Genomic DNA, 13208 nt, shown 5'->3' with positions numbered 1-13208 from the left:
TCATTAACCTAGTAAGAATAATAGTATTTCAACCGTCAGAATACAAACTGCATGTGTTGCTAGATAGGTCAAGCATGACGTGTGTCCTACCTGGCAACAACTAGTATATGCAGTTTGGATTCTGTCTATTATTCTTATTAGGTGAATGAAATAATTTGTATTGAGGCACTTCACAAAGACTTATGCATTAACTTGGGTTACAGAACGCAAATTGCATAATTAAGTTGGTGCTCTTCTGGGGAGGAGGTTTCTCATAAATGAAAAAGATTGTAATCAGCAATATGTTATTATTTGTAAATTCATTAGTTACAATTGTTCCTCTATTAAATATTTGTCACCAAATATAATTTTTATCTTCTCAGCTATGATTTTCGTCTTTGAAAAGTAAAGTTTTTGTTATAGATTTTAAAGTATTTTCAACTAAAACTTGGTGCATGATACATGTACAACTTCAACTGGTACGTCACACTTTAAAGAAAATAGCTGCGCCATTTACATATCTCCTTGTACATTTACATATCTCCTTGTACATTTACATATCTCCTTGTACATTTGCATAGCTCCTTGTACATTTTAGTAAGGAATTGTGTACATCAAAGGGCAGGAATAGGCCTACATCTAATTTTTCAGAATGCCTACAATTATTCTTTGGGGTGTGATTTCCTTTAAAAGTATTTGTTTACGAAGCTACCTAAATGTTTTAAAGAAAAAGAAAAAGAAATTATCACTTTGCATAGGTTTTAAGGGGTATAGTTATAATTTTTTTTCTTTCAGTTTGTTTTCTCCATTTTTTTCTCCATTTGTTTTATTTGTCTGTGGGACACTTGTACGTTAGTGATGTGTATACAATAAGAATTGTTTTACAACATCTTTTGATTCTTTTCAGTGCCCAAAAGCATTCAAAAGATGCTGCGACCGGGGATATGTTATGCCCCCCCCCCCTCACTATGAGTATACGATCTGACTACCATCCGATTTTGGAAGAATTTGTCATAGCATTTGATATGAACATTCAAGCTTCTAAAATTGAATGATCGATGATTTGAATAGTCATAATGATTAATGGCATCAAAATTTTAATTGTTTTCAAGCTTCCTTGGAGTGAGGGAGAATAGCTAAATCGGCTCAAAATCGTAGTGACGTCATACCAATAGTGTGATTGTCTATGATTCGGCTTTTATTGTTACTAGGAGGCATACATTAATTGAAAATCTGGTTGTTAGTATTCTTTTCATGTTTAGAATCTACATGAGGAAGATGATGTTTGATTAGTTTCCTATATTTATCTATAGAACTGATTTTTCTTTGAAAATCGGATCACGGGAAGATCGAATAGTGTGCGATGGGCTTACTTATAGTGTGATCAAGAAGTTACCAGCAACTTCTTGGTGTGATGCAACTTTGCAATCTGACATGAAGACCGTTTCATGCATACCAACAAGGTTATGTGAAACAGTTTAGTAGTGATCATAATCTTGAAAAATATAATTAACTTCTATGGGCCGGATGACGTTACACATGAATTTTAAGGCATGGATATTTGTGATTGGAAAAAATGTAGAAGTTTATTCGGAATATTCAAAATAGTTTATTATGTAGTATGATGTATGTATTGTGAGGTTTGTAGTCTTCAACACGGTTGCAGAATGATTTCATCTTGATGGAAATTACACAGAGTGTAAAGTATATCACACAGGTATGAGTATAATGAACTAGACAAACCTTTTGGGTCAAAACTTTTAAAGGTTTAGTTAAAAGCTAAAAGTTAAATTTTAGCTTAATAGTGTATATTAGAGCTTTTTTTTTTAATTTTAAGATTTTTCTTTTTCGTATTTGAGCACCTCAAGGACAATCGCTAATAACACGATCGAAAGTTCCATATCCCATTTATATATGCCACATCAATTTATATATAGCGCAGCTACTATACGCTGTGATGAAAACAGTACTCCCAACAGTGCTACTTCACAGATAACACAATAAAAACTGTTCAAAAGTTCCTGAAAACAAGCGCGTCTTCAAAAAGACTTTGAAGACAAAAAAAATGAGGCCTTTCTTAATGGAGCGGCGCAACAAGCTCCTGAAAGCCAGTGTGAGGTAGCTTTAGAAGTTAATGTTCTCACACTTCAATAGGTGATGGAAGAACGAACGAACGAACATTGAAATAGGTCGTTTTACGAAATCCTTTGCTAGCTATCGTGTTTATAATAAAATAAAAATCTATCTAGGAATAAACGGGATGAGAGCTCTTATTCTGACCTTGACCAGAACTTCATCAACTTTCTCTTGAAAGAGATGATTGAGTTTGGATTGAAGGGGACAATCACTCGTGAGCTATCGCATGCAATTCAATATTTAGTCTACTTTTTTCTCTCTCTCTCTATGCGGACCGTGTGTTGTGGTGTGAGGGGTGTCCTTTGTTTCATATCAGTGCATTTCACATTTAAACTGAACAACAGCCGTAGAATGATAGTAATGAAGGCCATACATATTTTTAGACCATTTTCTCTGGGGGACGTCCTAAAATACTTGATCATGATATTGCTTTCCTGCTAATGAATGGCTTGAGAAGAAGGGGGCAAGGTACAGTTTCTTGTTTAATATTTAGAATTACTCACTCCCTCCCACTTCTTATAGAAGCGTTATCAGATGAATCTCACTTCAAAGAATCTATTTAATGATAAAACGTCGCTTGATTAGGCTATTTCGTTTCAATTCCCGGCTGAAACAAAGGAAATCTCTCACAAAATTATTAGTTCATGTCGGTGTAGCGGGCCTGTATGAGATTATATTCTGCCCTGTAATGGTCTTGAATTACCCCCGACTTGAGCGGCTAATTGTTTCGGAAATTCGGTGTTCGTGAGCGAACATGACGCGACATCCCGCGATTTGAGTAGGACCCACCACTCCCCTCCCTCCTCTTCCCGCCGAACCTCATGGGGGCAAAAGCCGGACCTACGCCTCGCTGCCTCCAGCTTTGACAGTTGGCTGTATGACGCGGTTTGCGCTCGCGCTACGTAAACTGTGTCGATAGCTTTCCCTCAACGCTTTGAGGGGGGCTGAGGCAGGTCACCGTGCTGCGGAGAAGGGGTGGGGAGAGAAAGGAGGGGTTTTTCCCTCTATGTCTCCTGCTTGAGTTTTGGGTGGGTTAGGGGTAATTTTGACAAGAAAGCATAGGCACACCATTGTTAAACTTTTGTCAGATTGTTTATGCAGAGGGGAAATAATAATCTTGCACTGCACTGAAACATAATTTAATAATGACCCGAAAGATTCCATTTTAAGGGGGAGAGGAGTTGGAAAGGTGCCTTCTAATTTCTTCTGTTCACTACTCTCTTAATTTACAATCTTACAGCACCCCCCTCTCTCTCTATCTCTCTCTCTCTCTCTCTCTCGCTTACTTCATTATCTATCGATGTATATTACTTTCTCATTTTTCCCATGATCTTTTGCACGAAAGTTTCATAGGCATACATTACCGCATAACTTGCCATTTCCTGACGTGCATGTATTCATTATTTTCCCTTCTTTCTTTCTTTTTTCTTCTTATTCTTCTTTTCCTTCTACTTCTTCCTCTTCTTCATCTTCTTATTCTTCTTTTCCTTCTACTTCTTCCTCTTCTTCATCTTCTTCTTCTTCTTTTCCTTCTACTTCTTCCTCTTCTTCATCTTCTTCTTCTTCTTTTCTTCTTCTTTTCTTCACCTTTTTCTTCTTCTCCTTCTTCTTCATCACCTTATCCTTCTTCTTCTTCTTCTTTTCCTGCTTCTTCGGTATAATGCCATAGAAAGCTCCAAGTATTTAAATTGCATGCTTTTGAATTAAATATCTTGTCTTTCAAAATTCCTGTTCTGAAAAAAAAGTGTAATAAGAAGATAATTCCCTCAACTCCTAAATGTCGTCAATCACAAAATATTATCTATTCCCGACATAATCATCGACATTAAAGCAACAAAAGAAGGTTCATCTGAAATAATGCAATGAAATTGCAAAATTTTACAGGATAGATTTGTTTTTACTTATAGTGTTTTCTGTTTATATTTCGTTTTGTTTAACAAATTCCAAATCCACAAGGCATGTGCGTATCAGGTTCATAATGAAATATTTAAACTAAAACTTGAAAAGCGTTGTTATTATATTTGTAAGATGGTAGTTATATGGTTTCTCTTATTTCTCTCCTTTCATTTCGTTGTCTCTGTCTCTCTCTCTCTCTGTCTACCCCCTCTTTCTCTCTCTCTCTCTCTCTCTCTCTCTCTCTCTCTCTCTCTCTCTCTTTCTCCCTCTCTCTTTCTCTCTCTCCCTCTCTCTCTCCCTTTCTATCTCTATCATCATTTTAATATGATATAAACAATTTCGAAAACCTTATTTACCTATTATCTTTTTTCTTTTTGGAAAATAAAACTTTTGTAACTTTTCAGCATAGTTGGTACGAAATCCAGCCCATATCAATATGCTATCATAAAAAAGTAGGTTCATACAAAAACTGTAACTGATTTTTAAATCAATTTGGCTATTCTGTTTTATTTAAGACACATCGGGTAGTTTCATTTACATGTAGTACCAACATGTATTACTATACACGAAATAGCCCTATGATATGCAAAGTAAAGTTTTACACATACACAATACGTTAGATATTCCACAAGACATTCGTATCAATGGATTTAATCAAAAGGAGCTCTCTGTCTTTATTCGTTGGAGAATGAAATAAACGAAACCCAAATTTAACTGACAAAATTCATCACAAAAAATAACATACAAATCAAGAATAGATATTTTATGCGGTTTTAATTCAAACACACTTCAAACACTCTTAAACACAAAAAGACAACAGTGTGATAAAAACGTCTGAGAATTGAAATAATCTTTTTAAAAGTCTGTATTATTTTTATTCATTAACTACGGATTTCATAATCATAAGGTTCACTCTCATTTTTTAATCATCTAATCATTTTCATTGAGTAGTTTTCGAAGAAATTGACAATCTTATCAGATGTAAGCTTACTTTATTACCCTTGGACACAAAGGCCGCGGAACCAGTGAGAGACCGGGGGCTGCCCCCTCCCTCTCTTTGAATGAACACGTTTCATATACCGCAACATTTTCGTTCGCATGCTCAGCCCCCGCCCCCCTTCAAAATGCTCCGTTGATCCTGAGATAAATCTGTGCAGGTTTTAAATGTAGGATGTAATAAACAATAGCCTGGAAAGATTGAGCAAATATAAAGTTAAAACTTTTTCCTGGCCTTTTTTAAGGAGCCAAAAATACTTTGCCCGATTTATCGCAAAGGGTGTTCCCCTGAAAGATCTTACTGAAAAATAAATGTTTTTCATGTCAGACCCTGTTTATTATCAAGGTATATTCTATTTTTTGAGTAAACCTATTTTCTATTTTTGAGTAAGCTTATATTACTTTAAATTGTTGAACCCCTATTTAAAGTGTACCTTTAAACTATGTTTCTATTAAGATCACCTCTCTGGTATATGCTACTGGTGAAACAAAGAGATGGGAACAAAAAGACCCCTATTCGATAGGCCTTGTTTATGTCTTAAACCCAGACCACTTCCTTTATTCGTAGAGTACATAAATGATGAATGACCAGTGGATACACTTACTGGTACCCCTTTGTCTTGGGGGTAGGGAATAGTGGGGTTGTTTGCCTGGTTTGGAAGAAAGATTGGCTTTCTCGTTGAGAGCAAGTTTAGACTTCAAGGCAGATAGACGTGTGATGTAACTTCCCCCAGAAGTTACTATGTCGCAGCTTTTTAAGACCTGCCTTGATTTTGTTTCTTAACAGGTAAGCGAACACCCACCTTCCTAAAAGTATATTCATGTTTTATTCTAGTAAATTATAGAGATATCACAAGTTCCTAATGCAATTTGAATGAATTGTACGATACTGTTTAGTGTGATTCTCCTTACGTTGGAAAACCCATTGTTATATTTTCATGTGTTTGTCCCTTAACTTTTGATACAAGATGGTTGTGACTGTGTATGAATTAAGATACCACTTTCCACAAGCCAGACCTATTTATAGATATTTCAGTCATTGTAAAATACTTTTGATTAGATAGTTTAGTGATAACCCAATAACTGCTTGTAAGACGATAAATACTCTTGTTGAATTACTGTGTTCCATATAAAGAAGAATTATTATTGATTAAGTAGGAGAGCAAGTTTAGACTTCAAGGCAGATAGACGTGTGATGTAACTTCCCCCAGAAGTTACTATGTCGCAGCTTTTTAAGACCTGCCTTGATTTTGTTTCTTAACAGAGTTCCACCATGGTTCCACCATGGTTCCACTTCCATTTCCCTCGGGACAAGAGTTGGGACTGCTGTCGTTGTTCAGGCAACGCTCTCCGCCTGATCGATGTATTTAGTGCTTATTGACGAACGACTCGTGTTTTATCATTGGTGCTTTATATGAACATCTATTTTCTTCTATTCTTCGATGTTTTTTCTAATGTACAGTGTAGTTTACTTTGCTCTTTTGCTATCATTCTTGTAATAAACATTGTAAAGCTTTGCATGTAGCTGTTTTTGTAATATTGTTGTTTGAAATCGGAAATGCCAGTTGTCACACTGGGAGTTTATTATCGGTGTACCTTTGACACTGAATATTAATAAATACCTCTTTGGAATTATCATTGGCACAAAATATATGTTTCAGACTTATGTATTTTAATGGATCTCCGTGTTTACTAATCTTAATTAATTGAACCGGCGCAGGCATATAAGGCCTGTGTAACAAATGGAGGCACTGCCCGGATGTTAAATTTTCTTGGAAAATAATAGTTGTTTTTCCCAAAAGGAAAATCTTGTTTAGGTTATACATTTTTTATAATTGCTTTTAATTGAGAATTAGGTTCTCTTTACCTCTCTCTTGCTTGGAAGAGATTAACAATATTCTGTGTATATGATTGTTGTTGTGTTGATTGCCACAACTTGTAAAACACTAAGTTGGACATAGCGTATATTTGAAAGTGGTCTTAATAATTTGAAGTGTGACCTAATCAATTTTTGTTGCTGTTGTTCAGGTCAAATCAGTAGCAGCCCTACTACTGACAGGCGTAACAGTAAACAAGGGGTAGCTTGTCCAGCTTAGTTGTTATTGTGGTTTCTATTTTGCCTTATCAATATTCTCATCATATAATTATTTTTGTTTTCTATATAATAATTAGCACGTTCTTGAATCCTGATTGGTGTTATAAATAGTATATTTAGGCACCTTAATATCTTAAACTATTTTGTTAACCCTGTTTTTGGATAGTTTAGCTTTATAATCTGTTTAAAGATGTCTGACTCTTACCCTAAGTTTAAGGCAGAGCTAGTGAAGTTTCTGGCCGAACAGGTGGCCAAAGATAAACGTAAGAAGAGTTCCATAAGGCGATCTGCAATTATGAGTTTGCAGATGAAGCCATCTCATCAGGCCACATCTGATAAATCTCCAGCCGCACTAGTGGGTACCCAATTCACTGTCTGGGCTGAGATTGACGGAGTGTGTGCCCTGTGAGTGCCTGGACACTGGGTCGATCCCAAGTGACATGCATATCTGCTTATTGTTATCACGAAAAGTTAGCGCACCGTCACTTGGAATCCATGACGACCTGTTCGTGTTTGGTGCAGGTGGAATCAGAAGTTCCATACATTGTTGGGTACATCGAGGCCCATCTGCACTTTCACACTGACAATTAGGTTTGCGTTCAGTCAGAGACGACAACGCTGGCACTGGTTATTTTTATTTTACAAGTTTTATTGGACAAGTTAGCACCAAACCAATGAAATCCTTAATTGCCACCACCCTTCCCGGGTGAAGCTCATTCTACCCAAGAATGAAGCATAGTGGCAGGAGTTAGTTGGGTGTGGTGTTTGACTGAAGAGGTGCACCTAATCTTTAGGTCATTTACAGCGAATTACATCTTGCCATCTTGGTAGGAAAGTATGAGATTGGTTAATCTCTCTCTGTCCTCTGAAGTCTGCGGAAATTTATCATTGTATTGACTTGTAATTAAAGATGTCGGGACGCCATGATTCTAGGAGGGGAGAGTGTCAGACCCTGTTTATTATCAAGGTATATTCTATTTTTTGAGTAAACCTATTTTCTATTTTTGAGTAAGCTTATATTACTTTAAATTGTTGAACCCCTATTTAAAGTGTACCTTTAAACTATGTTTCTATTAAGATCACCTCTCTGGTATATGCTACTGGTGAAACAAAGAGATGGGAACAAAAAGACCCCTATTCGATAGGCCTTGTTTATGTCTTAAACCCAGACCACTTCCTTTATTCGTAGAGTACATAAATGATGAATGACCAGTGGATACACTTACTGGTACCCCTTTGTCTTGGGGGTAGGGAATAGTGGGGTTGTTTGCCTGGTTTGGAAGAAAGATTGGCTTTCTCGTTGAGAGCAAGTTTAGACTTCAAGGCAGATAGACGTGTGATGTAACTTCCCCCAGAAGTTACTATGTCGCAGCTTTTTAAGACCTGCCTTGATTTTGTTTCTTAACAGGTAAGCGAACACCCACCTTCCTAAAAGTATATTCATGTTTTATTCTAGTAAATTATAGAGATATCACAAGTTCCTAATGCAATTTGAATGAATTGTACGATACTGTTTAGTGTGATTCTCCTTACGTTGGAAAACCCATTGTTATATTTTCATGTGTTTGTCCCTTAACTTTTGATACAAGATGGTTGTGACTGTGTATGAATTAAGATACCACTTTCCACAAGCCAGACCTATTTATAGATATTTCAGTCATTGTAAAATACTTTTGATTAGATAGTTTAGTGATAACCCAATAACTGCTTGTAAGACGATAAATACTCTTGTTGAATTACTGTGTTCCATATAAAGAAGAATTATTATTGATTAAGTAGGAGAGCAAGTTTAGACTTCAAGGCAGATAGACGTGTGATGTAACTTCCCCCAGAAGTTACTATGTCGCAGCTTTTTAAGACCTGCCTTGATTTTGTTTCTTAACAGAGTTCCACCATGGTTCCACCATGGTTCCACTTCCATTTCCCTCGGGACAAGAGTTGGGACTGCTGTCGTTGTTCAGGCAACGCTCTCCGCCTGATCGATGTATTTAGTGCTTATTGACGAACGACTCGTGTTTTATCATTGGTGCTTTATATGAACATCTATTTTCTTCTATTCTTCGATGTTTTTTCTAATGTACAGTGTAGTTTACTTTGCTCTTTTGCTATCATTCTTGTAATAAACATTGTAAAGCTTTGCATGTAGCTGTTTTTGTAATATTGTTGTTTGAAATCGGAAATGCCAGTTGTCACACTGGGAGTTTATTATCGGTGTACCTTTGACACTGAATATTAATAAATACCTCTTTGGAATTATCATTGGCACAAAATATATGTTTCAGACTTATGTATTTTAATGGATCTCCGTGTTTACTAATCTTAATTAATTGAACCGGCGCAGGCATATAAGGCCTGTGTAACAAATGATTTGTTACACAGGTAAATCCTTGTTCACCTGCACCCAGTTCAGGGGTTTATTTTATACAGGAGATTTTAGTTAAAGAAACAAGAAAACAAATAAGGATATCTCCACAGAGTAGTTTGAGTGAAAGATCCAAAAGAAAGGATTTATTAACACTTAACCTCAAAGGTAGGCTAAGCTACAAAATATCACTCATCCAAATAATAAGTATAATACATAAAAACATGTATTGGTAAACATATAATAGTTATATATATCAGCGGAATCTTTAGCCGACATGCAAGGCTTCACAAACTTACAGTGATAACTCTTAACATATACAGGTAAAATAACTGATAGGAAAGGAACAAACTAAACTACACTGTACAGTAGAAACATATTAGGGAAATAGAAGAAAAGTATAGATGTTCATATTAAGTACAAATGATAAAACACAAGTCGTTCGTCAGTAAGCACTAAATACATCGATCAGGCGGAGAGCGTTGCCTGAACAACGACAGCAGTCCCAACTCTTGTCCCGAGGGAAATGGAACTGGAACCATGGTGGAACCATGGTGAAACTCTGTTAAGAAACAAAATCAAGGCAGGTCTTAAAAAGCTGCGACATAGTAACTTCTGGGGGAAGTTACATCACACGTCTATCTGCCTTGAAGTCTAAACTTGCTCTCCTACTTAATCAATAATAATTCTTCTTTATATGGAACACAGTAATTCAACAAAAGTATTTATCGTCTTACAAGTAGTTATTGGGCTATCACTAAACTATCTAATCAAAAGTATTTTACAATGACTGAAATATCTATAAATAGGTCTGGCTTGTGAAAAGTAGTATCTTAATTCATACTTAGTCGCAACCATCTTGTATCAAAAGTTAATGGATAAACACATGAAAATATAACAATGGTTTTCCAACGTAAGGAGAATCACACTAAACAATATCGTACAATTCATTCAAATTGCATGAGGATCTTATGATCTCTCTATAATTTACTAGAATAAAACATGAATATACTTTTAGGAAGGTGAGTGTTCGCTTACCTGTTAAGAAACAAAATCAAGGCAGGTCTTAAAAAGCTGCGACATAGTAACTTCTGGGGGAAGTTACATCACACGTCTATCTGCCTTGAAGTCTAAACTTGCTCTCAACGAGAAAGCCAATCTTTCTTCCAAACCAGGCAAACAACCCCACTATTCCCCATCCCCAAGACAAAGGGGTACCAGTAAGTGTATCCACTGGTCATTCATGATTTATGTACTCTACGAATAAAGGAAGTGGTCTGGGTTTAAGACATAAACAAGGCCTATAGAATAGGGGTCTTTTTGTTCCCATCTCTTTGTTTCACCTGTAGCATATACCAGAGAGGTGATCTTAATAGAAACATAGTTTAAAGGTACACTTTAAATAGGGGTTCAACAATTTAAAGTAATATAAGCTCACTCAAAAATAGAAAATAGGTTTACTAAAAAAAATAGAATATACCTTAATAAACAGGGTCTGACACTCTCCCCTCCTAGAATCATGGCGTCCCGACATCTTTAATTACAAGTTAATACAATAATACATTTCAGCAGACTTTTAGAGGACAGAGAGAGATTAACCAATCTCATACTTTCCTACCTAGATGGCAAGATGTAATTCTCTGTAGATGACCTCAACATTAGGTACACCTCTTCGGTCAAACACCGCATCCAACTATCAGACGACATTCCCTTTCCAGAGAACTGCCGAAGGATTCCTCCTTCCACTATGCTTCATTCTTGGGTAGAATGAGCTTCACCCGAAAGGTGGTGGCAATGAAGGATATTGGTTTGGTGCTCACTTGTCAATAAAACTTGTAAAATAAAAATAACCAGTGCCAGCGTTGTCATCTCTGACTGAACGCAACCCTAATTGTCAGTGTGAAAGTGCAGATGGGCCTCGATGTACCCAATGTATGGAACTTCTGATTCCACCTGCACCAAACACGAACAGGTCGTCATGGATTCCAAGTGACGATGCGCTAACTTTTTGTGATAACAATAAGCAGATATGCATGTCACTTGGGATCGGCCTAGTGTCCATAAGGCACTCATAGGGCACACACTCCGTCAACCTCAGCCCAGACAGTGAATTGGGTACCCACTACTAGTGCGGCTGGAGATTTATCAGATGTGGCCCGATGAGATGGCTTCATCTGCAAACTCATAATTGCAGATCGCCTTATGGAACTCTTCTTAGGTTTATCTTTGGCCACCTGTTCGGCCAGAAACTTCACTAGCTCTGCCTTAAACTTAGGGTTAGAGTCAGACATTTTTTTTAAAAAGATTATAAAGCTAAACTATCCAAAAACAGGGTTAACAAAATAGTTTAAGATATTGAGGTTACTAAATGTACCATTTATAACACCAATCAAGATTCTAGAAAGTGCTAATTATTATATAGAACATAAAAATAATTAAGTGATGATAATATCGAAATAGCAAAATAGAAACCACAATAACAACTGAGCTGGACAAGCACCCCTTGTTTACTGTTAGCGCCTGTCAGTAGTAGGGCTGCTACTACAGCAGTCCCAAATCTTGTCCCGAGGGAAATGGAACTGGAACCATGGTGGAACCATGGTGAAACTCTGTTAAGAAACAAAATCAAGGCAGGTCTTAAAAAGCTGCGACATAGTAACTTCTGGGGGAAGTTACATCACACGTCTATCTGCCTTGAAGTCTAAACTTGCTCTCCTACTTAATCAATAATAATTCTTCTTTATATGGAACACAGTAATTCAACAAAAGTATTTATCGTCTTACAAGTAGTTATTGGGCTATCACTAAACTATCTAATCAAAAGTATTTTACAATGACTGAAATATCTATAAATAGGTCTGGCTTGTGAAAAGTAGTATCTTAATTCATACTTAGTCGCAACCATCTTGTATCAAAAGTTAATGGATAAACACATGAAAATATAACAATGGTTTTCCAACGTAAGGAGAATCACACTAAACAATATCGTACAATTCATTCAAATTGCATGAGGATCTTATGATCTCTCTATAATTTACTAGAATAAAACATGAATATACTTTTAGGAAGGTGAGTGTTCGCTTACCTGTTAAGAAACAAAATCAAGGCAGGTCTTAAAAAGCTGCGACATAGTAACTTCTGGGGGAAGTTACATCACACGTCTATCTGCCTTGAAGTCTAAACTTGCTCTCAACGAGAAAGCCAATCTTTCTTCCAAACCAGGCAAACAACCCCACTATTCCCCATCCCCAAGACAAAGGGGTACCAGTAAGTGTATCCACTGGTCATTCATGATTTATGTACTCTACGAATAAAGGAAGTGGTCTGGGTTTAAGACATAAACAAGGCCTATAGAATAGGGGTCTTTTTGTTCCCATCTCTTTGTTTCACCTGTAGCATATACCAGAGAGGTGATCTTAATAGAAACATAGTTTAAAGGTACACTTTAAATAGGGGTTCAACAATTTAAAGTAATATAAGCTCACTCAAAAATAGAAAATAGGTTTACTAAAAAAAATAGAATATACCTTAATAAACAGGGTCTGACATTCATAAATATATACATGTACAAATTAAACATCATGGCAAGACATTCGTAAACCAGATAGTAGTAATGTCCATATGGTTTCATGACATAAAGATGGGGCTGATATGTGAAATGTTTATTTATTTATTTATTTATTATCCACTCATGGGATGGATAGCCCTTGTCAGCTATAAGCTGTTTTTCAAAGGGGTCCAAGC

At 36.4% G+C, this 13208-nt stretch overlaps 2 long non-coding RNA genes across 2 annotated transcripts; one reads left to right on the top strand and one right to left on the bottom strand.

The window, feature by feature from the left end:
• The first annotated feature begins 5329 nt into the window (after positions 1-5329).
• On the top strand, positions 5330-9372 carry LOC105437737. The gene is made up of 3 exons (XR_004063963.1): positions 5330-5794; positions 6272-8510; positions 8988-9372. It is a non-coding gene; the product is annotated as an uncharacterized LOC105437737 (long non-coding RNA).
• Positions 9373-9582: 210 nt separating this feature from the next.
• On the bottom strand, positions 9583-12008 carry LOC115923555. The gene is made up of 2 exons (XR_004063964.1): positions 10503-12008; positions 9583-10024 (listed from the first exon to the last, which is right to left on the bottom strand). It is a non-coding gene; the product is annotated as an uncharacterized LOC115923555 (long non-coding RNA).
• Positions 12009-13208: the final 1200 nt, after the last annotated feature.

The sequence above is a fragment of the Strongylocentrotus purpuratus genome, unplaced genomic scaffold (assembly GCF_000002235.5).
Source record: "Strongylocentrotus purpuratus isolate Spur 01 unplaced genomic scaffold, Spur_5.0 spur5_scaffold_14, whole genome shotgun sequence".
Lineage (NCBI taxonomy): Eukaryota > Metazoa > Echinodermata > Echinoidea > Camarodonta > Strongylocentrotidae > Strongylocentrotus > Strongylocentrotus purpuratus.
This window is presented reverse-complemented; position numbering and strand designations above follow the sequence as displayed.